Genomic DNA, 11,770 nt, shown 5'->3' with positions numbered 1-11,770 from the left:
GCTTTTGCAAATTCATGCAGCCTCATCAGTAACATTTTGAATTTACGGTACCTTGTTTAAATTCATAACATGTAATTAATTTTGCTGCTGCTGATGATGATGCTACGCTGCATTTTTACCGGTGCAAGGTGTTAAATCGGTGCTAGGTACATACTCGGTGTTAGATGTGAAGTTCTGCGATGTCATCAGTCGTCACTCGATGTCTTGTCGGGGATGAGACACTTGTCCATTCTCGTCTGCCAATCCATATTGGGCGGTGGGCTCGGTTTTTCTTTTCGTCTTCCACGGTGGGAACGGTTGTTCCATTCAATCACACTGACCACAGCTTGTTTTGCACTGCACTTTATCATTCCATATCACTTGCTCCAAGAATCGTATAGATTGCTATACTGTACTGTGCTGAACTTGGGTTGTTGTTAAAAGTTAGCTTTTTTCTATAGTTTCTCATTTCAAGGTTACTCTACTAGGTAAACCAATCGCATAAGCGTTAATACGTTTTTACACATTTGGGTAGGTTCTCACAACACTGTATACGGTTAATGTTTGTTCATCAATTAAACATTCATTTCGCACTTACACTGCACTAAATGTTTTTATTTTTCATTCTGCACTGTACGGGACTTGCTTGTAGCTGTTCTTTCATGGTTATTGCTTTTGTTTACATATGGGTTACTTGCGCCAGCTGCGTTGATGAATGTTCCGTAAAAAAAATTGCACATTTGACACTTTTTTTCACTTTCCGCCGATTGCCGGTTATGGTCACAATACTTTTGGTTCGTCACACGACACTTAAGCTTTACGTTACCGTTGTGCGTATCACATTTTACTTGAAATAATTTGCTTACACTTCTGCCTGTCGATTGCAGATTAAGGTCACGGTCGCCATGTAATGTGTTTGGATGATGTTACGGTCGCCATGTAATGCGATGATCGTACAACTGTACTTCGAGTACCGGCGCGGTAGGTCAGTTTTTACTGACATGAGCCGAGGTGGATTAAAACTTCGTTCGAGCGGACTTTTCGACACTAGATCGTCCAGGCGATCATAGAAACCTTTAGGAGGTTTCCCTTACTGGAAACGTTGGAGTTTAGAGGCCTTACCTTGGGTAGGGGGACATAACTAAACTCTTTAAATGAGAAGTCGATAGATGTAGGATGGGCATAGTCCTATCCTGACAGTCCGAACGAATCTGACCTGCCATGATCGGAGTTGGTTTTATTTATACTCAAATGAAGTTAAAGGTTTCTCACATTTGGTTCCGGGTTGTATGTTGGAAAGTTATTGTTTTCACTCAGCTAGTTACGTTTGTCTTTTATTGACAAGAACGATGGTTCTTGTCACTAAGTTCCTGTTTTGGGTTTAATACATATACTGTTCCTGCTTTGGGTTACATGCTGTTCCTGCTTATGTTGTGCGTTTCGGTTGTTTTTGATATGTGTGTCACATCTGTTATTTGTTTGAATGGACGGCCTGAACTCTTCTGGTTGCGGTGCTATGGTATGATCTGATTTACTGAATGTGTTATAATGAATGTGTTACAATGGTGTAGTTTGGCTTTCCAAAGTGTGTTACAATGTGTCTATAGCTGATAGTGTGTATTATAATAAGTTTTGTATAGCAGATATGCTACAGAAGTACTCAAAATTAAATAAACTAAAAACTGCGTTGATCTCGCTTTATTTGCCTTAATCCGGCTTAATCTTTATTTAAGTAAAGGGTACTGGTCGTGCGATTAAAAAAATCCGTGTCTCTCCATTGCTTATTTTGTCGCTACTGCCTTCGTGTTTTTTTATTCGTGTCGTGGCGGCCCTCTAGCGTTCGGTTCTGTTGGTCCGTCACAGACGGCCATCTAGCGCAAGGTGTATGGATATTAGGAGGTGAAGTGCTTCAGAGCAAATTGACATTTCACGACTTGACATAACAATACTGCGGGCTCCGGTATTAAAATCGGGGAGGGCTGGAGGGGGGTATAGAAAATTGTATGCGATTTGACATAACAATACTCAATGATGGCGCCCGGAAAACGCGCTTATAATTCACCTCCTTAATAAACACACCTTGATCTAGCGTTTGGTTCCATCCGTCTTGTCGGGCGGCTTGTGATGGTTGTCTGGCTGTCAAGGCTGTTTTGACAACACTCCCCCCCAGTACACAAAACGTAGTACACGTTGGTTACAATCAGGAAAGTAAAAACAGCCTTGTGTCGCGGTGCGTTCGATTAGTTTGCTTGTTCACTAACCGCTATCCGAGGTTCCTTTAGGTTTACGCACATCTAACACAGCTATTTTCACCGAAGGTCGTTCGAATATACCGTGCATTGTTTGCACTGTCACTGACCGCACCTGTCCGTCTGTTGCTTTTCGCACCCCGATTATTTGTCCCTTTGGCCAGCTGTTGCGGGGGAGTTGCTCGTCGGCGATAACGACTATGTCGTCGATTTCCAGAGGTTTGGTGGGTTGGTTCCATTTCGGTCGTTGAGTAATCTGTGGAAGATAATCATGAACCCACCTTTTCCAGAACATATCGGTAATTTGCTGAGACGCTACCCAGTTTCTTCTCACAGCACCCGGTGTGGCATCTAGTGGGATCCATGATCTGATACGATTGCTGGAGCCCACCAGGAAGTGGTTTGGTGTCAGCACCGGAGATTCGTCGTCATCCAGTGGGACTGCTGTTAACGGCCGGGAATTCACTACATTTTCGATTTCGGTAAGAGCGTTTGCAAGAGTTTCATGACTTGGTCTCTTCTCTTTTAGAGTTACTGTAAGGTTCTTTTTCACGCTTTGTACCAGCCGCTCCCATGCGCCGCCTATGTGTGGTGCGGATGGTGTATTGAAGATCCATGTAATACCTGAGGTAGTTAATCCTTGTTCGATACCTGCATAGTCTGGTTTGTCCTTATGCTCGTGTACGATCTTGCTGGCTCCTTGGAAATTCGTGCCTCGATCGCTATAGATAGCAGCTGGTGTTCCTCTTCTGGCCCAAATGTTTCGAATGGCCATTATACATGAGTCAGTAGAAAGTGACGCCGCTAGTTCTACGTGGATTGCTCGCGTAGTGAGGCAGGTAGCTAGAACCCCCCAGCGTTTTTCGACCCGTCTGCCGACCGTTACTAGTATCGGTCCGAAGTAGTCGATACCCATATGAGTGAAAGGGCGAGTGTATCCGGCGAGTCGAGCCTTGGGTAGCGATGCTATCATGGGTTCGAGGGGTTTTGCGTATTGATTTTTGCATGCTTGGCATTGGGCGCGCGCACTGCGATACAGTGCCTTTAGCTTGGGAATCCTGAAGCGCTGGCGTATCTCGTTTAGTGCTGTTTCATGGCTCTGGTGATTGTACCGTTCGTGGTAGTATAATAAGAGAAGATAAGTGATTGGACTTCGCTTGGGGAGAATTATTGGATTTTCTGCATCATATTTTGTGTATTCACAGGTCTGAATCCTGCTGCGTGATCTAAGCATTCCCTGTTCGTCCATTAATGGATCATCGTTGAAGTGCTACTCTCCTTTAACACTATTGTGGTTTTACCGCCTTGTGCGTGTTGGTTTTTAAAGAGTAACAGTTCTTTTTAGAATTCGGTTTGTTGTGCATGTCTGAAGTGTCGCTCTGCTTTTTTCAGTTCCTCTCCGGGTAGCGTGTCTAACTGCTATCAACCTTGGCATCTTTAGAGGAAGTCTCATACAACCGGAGGAAGAGCAAAGAGCGGCTGCAGGACTGACATCCATCACCCGGAAGGACGGAGGGCGATACGAAGCAGGGCTGCTGTGGAAGTATGATGGAGCCACGCTACCCGACAGCGAAGGTATGGCCAGAAAACGCTGGAACTGTCTCTGACTGAAACTGCCGCGTGACCCTGAACTTCACAACGCTGATTTTGGTACATTTCCTGCGCAAGAAACTACTCGAATTTGCGCAGCGGGAATGGACGAACTATTTATGGCGGCGGAGCAAAAAAAAAACGGTCAAAAAATTGAAAAATATTGCGCCCATTTTCTCGTCCGCTTTTTCTCCCTCCCTCACCCTGCCTTGCCTTACTTGCGCTTCTGCCCGTGCCTTCCGCCGCCAGCTGATTGGCTGTTGCGGTGTATGCGTTGATACTCATATGTGCATAACGGTTGTGTATTGTTATTGGTGGGTGTTGGCATTTATTAATTTGTGTGTGACCTTGAGACGCTGTGGGAGAAGCTGGATTGGGATTCAAAGTGTTATCGGTGTATTGATGGTTTATTTTATTTCGTGCCGCTGCTGATGAGACCATTCGATGCCCGTGACAATCGAGGGTGAAGAAGCCTATTTAAAACAAGCGTAGGAGAACGTCTAACACTAATCTAATATTTTTTAATTTGAACATGTTTGATGCTTCAACGACCTTCTAAGCATCATGTTGCACAGTGTATAGTGGCTATAAATTTTTTTTTTAAATGTGCCGAAATCTGTCTCGAGTTTTCGGGTCTCGACACACACACGCACACACACAGCGCGGGATCGTTCACTCTACCATGCCACGATTCCCCTCCTCGCCCGGCCCTGTGAATGAGGATGCGCTACAGGATAGCTGAATCAGCCGTTCTACCGTTAAGGTAGCCGTACTCGTTCGTGCGTGTGCGTGGGTTCGTACGTGCGTTATCGCGTGTGCGCGTTCATAGGAGCGTTATCGCGTGTGCGCGTTCATAGGTGCGTTATCGCGTGCGCGCCTTCGTGGGTGCGTGCTCGCATGCGCGCGTACGTGCATGTGTGTGTGCGCGCATACGTGCATGTGTGTGTGTGTGTGTGTGTGTGTGTGTGTGTGTGTGTGTGTGTGTGTGTGTGTGTGTGTGTGTGTGTGTGTGTGTTCGTGCGGAAACCCCAAAGCTGTTAGGTTCTCATGCGTACATGTTCATCCGCTGCGGCTACAAAGTCCATGCATTTTTGATCTCGCTACCTCCTACAACACAACCATTGGATTGGCACCACAATCTTTGCGACCGGTTCTGCTATTGGGGGTATTAAAAAAACACACGATCGAAGCAAACACGTATACGTAGCACATTTCTTTCCAATTCAGATAGCGGATGCAAATGGAGACAACATTATGAATTGAATCCATACAAAAGAGGATTCTGTATTTGTTTATGGCGGTGAGCGTATGGTGCTGCACCTGTCCGTCCAGAATCTGGCGGCTTGTTGGGTTGGAGTCGGTATCGTGACGCCGTGCGACCGGCAATGTCTTGAAATGGTTAAGGCTCGGTAGGTTCATGTCCTTTGGTCGAGTGTATCCCGTGCATTTGTCGCGCGACGGCTGTAGGTCCGGTAGCAACAAAGTCAAGACAAACTCTTTCCCGGTACGGATGGCGATTCAAAGGTCTTTTTCTTATTAGGGGAAGTCGGGGTTGGTTCGACACTGCGGGTAAGTTCGACACCTTGCCGTTTTTGTATTTATAGAACTTTTTGAAGACAAAAAACTTATACATATTAATTATGTCAACTATTTCGAATATTTGAGTCACATTTCACTGATCAGAAACCTGTCAATTGTCAAAAAAACAACAAAATAAACACATGGTGGTTCTGATTGACAGCCGATGTAAGTTTTTACTTCTGGGACTTAAGGAATCGTGGCGTTATTTCAACAAAATTATAGTTTCCGTGTTAATAGTATTGTTTTATAAATACTATTGATTAGTTCTGTATCACAGGGCGTAATTTTTATATTAAACTTTATAATATAAAATGTCACTAAAACTTGTGCGGTCAATGGGGGTAAATTCGACACCCCACTTGGTAATGCTTATTTGTAGCATGTTAACTTTGTTTATATCGTAATTTGAAAGTGCCTGTATTTTATAAAGATGTCCCTTAACGATGTACGACAAACGTAATAATCAAGCTGAACAAACACGCAATTAAAAATACCGTAGAAGCTTTAAAATTCAAGATGTCAACAAACCTAGGAAGTTATAATTATGGAATTAAGCTATTATTCTCTCACAGAACGTTTACCAAACTCGGACTCAAAACATGTACTTTGTATATGGTTTAAGCTTATGAAAATTAATATTGTTATGGCTTTGACCGTATTTAAGGCTGACTTTAGGTCGGGTAATCTTAACTGAAGAAAAAATAGTCGCTGGTTTGGAATCACATTGACCGATGTTCGCCTTTTGGCTTTCGAGTTGGCAGAGAAAAATAAAATTGAACACCCTTCGATTTTATAAAAAAAGAAAAAAAATACTGGAAGATGGCCAGGTTATTTTTTTAATGGAATCTTAACCAATTATTCCGTAAACCAGGTGCTATTGCCGCAGCTTCTACTATATGGAGTCTGGTCCGATGCTATTTGTAATGAAATTTTTGTTCTTGCTTGTATCTTCATTTTTTTCGTATATTTCACAACTGTTTTGTGTAAATGTTTCATAAAATTGGTACGAAATACTTTGTTGAACTTCAATGGCAACTACAGGCCATCAGAGTTTGTTATTTTAAAAGCTAAAACCAATGTGACGAAATCACCCCCAAGGTGTCGATTTTACCCCATCATGGTGTTGGACTTACCCGCACTACAGTCGTGACGCAACAAAAAACACACTTTTTTATTTTTATCAAAATGATATCAAAATCAATCCAGGAACCGTAGTTTCTCGTAAGATGGTACATAATACACCAAAAAAGCTTTTTCAATGTCTACTAGTAAGTTTACATTGGCAAAAGTATTGCAATCAGAGGAAAACCTTAAGGTGTCGGAGCTACCCCCAGTTCCCCTATTATTCATGTCATTACGGTCTACGCGATCATGTTGGCCTTTTCAGGACTTGAGTACCACATCGCCGTATAGTTAGCTCTTGCTACGGCGGACGGTTCATACGCGGTTAGAACGCACGACGGGCATGCAGATGCGAGGAATTAGGTGCCGCGGGACCGCTCCTATCCAGCGGGCAATTTGCATACTGCCACACTGCTCAATGCATACGCTGCAGGCAGGGGGAAGGATGCACTCTACAATAAAAAAAACACCGTCATGAACCAGCGGCAGATCTAACGGAAGGCGGACTAGGCGTTCACCGAAGATCTCTAGTCTGTAGTATGTCGTATGTTTACAAGTGGACAGAGTATTAGCGACAAGGGCCCACGGAAAGATGGTCGTTGGGGTCCCGTGGCTGGAGAACCATTTGCCCCCCCCCCCCCCCCCCCACGGTTTTAGGGTCTGTGACCGATGATCGAAGGGGTCCCATGGCCATCCCTCCCTCCCATCCGCTGGCAATTTAAGTATACTGTTCAATCTTCCAACAGCTCTGTGCCAGCACCCCCTCCTTCCGGTCATTAGTTACCATTTACAGGGACCTCAACTCGTCTTACCGCCTAGGGCCAACCTGTAATCCGCCACTGTCAAGAACACCTTCCTTTCTTTGACCGAACGATCATAACATTCCGGAAGAAAACACATTTGGCGAAAGTATTGCACACACACGCACACTTACACCCATGCGCAGACGGCTCAGCATATCTATGTTATCTACACCATACGAAAGCAAAAGCTTATGGTAACAAAGTTATGCTTAACACGTCCAGTTCGATGGCAGGAACTGCCAGTAAACTTTCCAATATACCGGTTTCACAATCAGCTTGCGTTCTAGATGCCGGTGGAACGCATTGTTTATGAAAATCAGCACCGGGCTGTACGTGTTAGGGCTCAGCGCGTTGCACAGCAAACTCTCCTGCGTGAGCCAGCGATTCCGTAGTCAATTTTACATTGCAGCGTTTGAACTCATTGCGCTTTTTTGGTTTGATTTGTGAAAATGCAACTTGATCGCCGCAATGTTTGTTAACGGCTTTTTTCAGCGCAACAACAACTCGTGAGCATTGACCACACGCGAGAAAAAGATAGCGCTATGGAGGGAAAAAGCACGGACGACGGCTGACAACAATTGGCCGTCTGACGCACCAACACATCCAAACCTTCGACAGCACGCTCAGGCGAGGGGTATGAGGCGGAGCCGGGGACGGGTAGCACGACGAGCTGCTTGACAAATTTGCCGTTGGAGGGAAAAAGATGGCATGATAACATTCTCCAAACGCCATGATTTCTTCCGTCGCTTTGCACAGCGGGAATAATCTAGACTGAAAATTGCAGGCTAGTTTTGCGTGTGGTTTTTTTATGGAGTGCTTACAAGATTTCAGCCTCCAACTGTCAAACTCCATACAAAAAACTGATTAGAATCGTGAAGGGCCCCGATATTTGATTTACTAGTCGTTTAATCTTATTATGTGGTTTCTGTTCTGTTTCTGTGTGGTTATGGATTGCCTAAAAAAAAAGCACTGGAGCCTGGCGAGCTTGACATTCTGCACGACAGTTCTTCTTCTTCTTCTTCTTCTTCTTGGCCTGCTCATGTATGAGCACATCTTGTAGACATGGCCAGGTCGCCAATCCGTTTCCAGGAAACTCGGTCCTGGGCTGCAGTCCTCCAACCACGGCAGCATCCGATCTCCGACAGGTTCGACTCCACCTGATCCAGCCAACGAGCTCGCTGTGCTCCTCTACGCCTCGTGCCGAACGGGTCGCTGACGAGCACCCTCCTGGTGGGGCATGAGTCCGGCATCCTCATCACGTGTCCCAGCCATCGTATCCTTCCGGCTTTGATGATCGTCAGGATATCAGCACCGCCAAACAGCTCAGCTAGCTCGTGGTTCATCCTCCTTCTCCACACGCCCTGCTCGCACACACCGCCAAAGATAGTCCTTAGCACACGCCGTTCGAAAATGACGAGTGCATTGGCGTCTTTCGTCAGCATAGTCCAAGACTCGTACCCGTAGAGGACTACCGGACGAATCAGTATGCGATATATAGCGCATTTCGTGTGTTGCTGGAGTCTTCTGGATCGCAGGAGTTTGTGGAGCCCGTAGTAGGCACGACTTTCCTGAACAATGCGCCTTCGGATTTTGCTGCTTACGTTGTTGTCCGAAGTTACGATCATACCAAGGTAGCAGAACTCCTCTACCACCTCGAGATCGTCGCCGTCAACTGATACTCTGCTTCCGAGTCGGGCTTTATCACGTACAGAGCCCCCGGCAAGCAGGTACTTTGTCTTCGTCGCATTGATCTTCAATCCAATCCTTTCGGCCTCGCGTTTCAGTCGGGTGTACGCTTCGCACACCGCCGCAGTTTTACGTCCGATGATGTCGATGTCATCCGCGAAGCCAAGGAATTGGAGAGTTCGGGTGAATATCGTGCCCCGGATGTCGAAGTCCGCGCTTCGCATGACACCTTCCAGAGAGATGTTGAACAGCAAACAGGAGAGTCCGTCCCCTAGCCTCAGACCCCGGTGAGATTCGAACGATTCCGAAAGCATGTTCGTCACTCGCACCTTGCACTGCATCCCGTCCATAGTAGCCCTCAACAACCGTATCAGCTTCCCAGGGAATCCGTACTGCTGCATGGTGTTCCATAGCTCATTCCAATCTATGGTATCGTAGGCCGCCTTAAAGTCGATGAACAGGGTGTGCTAGGGATCTGGTGCTCTCGGCATTTCTGGAGGATCTGCCGTAGAGTAAAGATTTGGTAGGTGGTCGATTTGCCTCCAACAAATCCAGCTTGGTAGCTGCCGACGAAATCAGTAGCAAGGGGCGAAAGTCAGCAGAAGAGCATTCGGGACAGGATCTTGTAGGCAGCATTCAGGACTGTGATGGCTCGGAAGTTGGCACAGTCCAGCCTGTCGCCCTTTTTGTACACTGGGTGTATGACACCCAATTTCCACTCGTCTGGTAGTTCTTCTTGTTCCCAAATCCTCACAATCAGCCGATGAATGATGCCGGCAAGCTGCTCCGGACCCATCTTGAACAGTTCGGCCACTAGACCATCGCTGCCAGCTGACTTGTTACACTTCAGCTGTTTGATGGCACCAATGACTTCGTCCAAAGATGGCGGGGACACTTCGTCATCGTCATGCTGGCTGTCGTAGGCCTGCTCTCCTCTGTTTCCTGCTTCTGCTCCCGTATCTGCTCCATTCAGGTGTCCGTCGAAGTAGCACTTCCACCTGTCGATCACCTCTCGCTCGTCCGACAGGATATCTCCCTCCTCGTTGCGGCAAATGGCGGTCATGGGAGTAAAACCGCTTCGTGCCGTATTTAGCATCCTGTAGAACTTGCGAGTTTCCCCCGACTGGGATAGCTGAGGCATGAGTTGCTCATCCGACTCTTCGAAGCTGTGCTTCTTGTCCTGGAAGAGCCTGGTCTGCTGCCTCCTCAGTCGGCTGTAGTCTTCCACGTTCTGTCGGGTCTCGCGCTGGAGCATGCGGGTACGCGCAGCGTTCTTCTCGGAGAGTGCTCGTCTGCACTCATCATCAAACCATTCCTTCCTCTGGTTACTGGTCACGCGGCTAATTGTTCGCTCGGCCGTGCAGCTGATGGCTTGCCATCATACGCGGAGCAGTGGTCATTGAGAGACATCGCGTCGGTAGTGGTGTCCTCCGGCAACGCTTCTCCAAGCGCGATTGCTTGGGGTAAGACCCCTTGGGGTAGGCTGGTAGCGCAGTTTATTAACCACGCACGACAGTTAGGATGCCGTAAATGCCGTATAGCTCGTCATTACAACAGCATCTCCAATGTTCCTCCAGACAAATGGTGACAATTTCGTTTCTGAGCAACTTCCTCTCGAACGTAGCTAAGAGGGTTTCGTTAAATTTGTACAGTGCCCATGTCTCAGAGGCGCATGTGAGTACCAGTGGCGAATCAAGCCTCTCCGGGGCCCTAGGCGTTATGGTAGACGGGGTCCCATAACCAAATCCTTCAATGGGGGGGGGGGGGGGGGGGGGGGGGGGATGAAATTTTCGAAGTTAGCTGCAGTAATGTGTTTTGCTGAAAGCTATTTTTAATGATGAATGTTTTGTGCTGTGCTGAAAGAATGTTTTTAATGATTTTCAGTTAAACAATTTACTCGTTAGATATTGCAGTACAGCAAGTTTTACTGAAATTCAGCTATATAAGTGTCAAACTTGACGTTTCAATGAATATCAGTGAAACAAAATAACTGATAATGCAGCAATTCATTCTGTAAAAAAAACATGTCTGAGCCTCAAAAGAAAACATAATGCGATGCCCGTTTGCCCGTTTGCTCGTTGGTTCATTAGTAAATTTACTAAATGAGAAGTCGATAGATGATGGATGGGCATAGTCCTATCCTGACAGTCCGAACGAATCTGACCTGCCATGATTGGAGTTGGGTTTATTTATACTCAAAAGAATTTAAAGCTTTCGCACCTTTGGTTCCGGGTTGTATGTAGGGAAGTTGTTTCCACTAAGCTAGTTACGTTTGTCTTTTGTTGTCAAAAACGATGGTTCTAAAAGATATTTACTTTCCTTTTTTACAGTTTCCAGCTCGTGTTTCATATTACGGACGATTTGATTTAAAATCGTCATCGTGAGCATAAAATTAAAACAATATTTTGCTTTTACGTTGGTGTTTGATACTGACGTACCGTCTTGCTTCAAATTACGGCCACTTAAGGCAATTTTTGGAATTTCATATGTTCTTTCTAGTCATTTTCAGACTGATTGAAACAATGCATAATTTATATTACTGCAGGAAACACTCTACATTTGAGAAAATAAATACAATTATTTTATTCAAACCACTGCGAAAAATTACCAAATTTCAACGACATTTTGATTCATGTTCCAAACACTTTCGAGTTCATGTTTCGAATTCCGGACAGTCTCAAAATGAGGTCTATGTTCTTCAAATTCTCATTCCCTCTACACCTTTTTAAGTGTTTATTTATTTTCTCCTGAAAACTCCTA

This window comes from Anopheles gambiae, chromosome X, assembly GCF_943734735.2.
Source record: "Anopheles gambiae chromosome X, idAnoGambNW_F1_1, whole genome shotgun sequence".
Taxonomy (NCBI): Eukaryota; Metazoa; Arthropoda; class Insecta; order Diptera; family Culicidae; genus Anopheles; species Anopheles gambiae.
Note: the sequence above shows the minus strand (reverse complement) of the source record.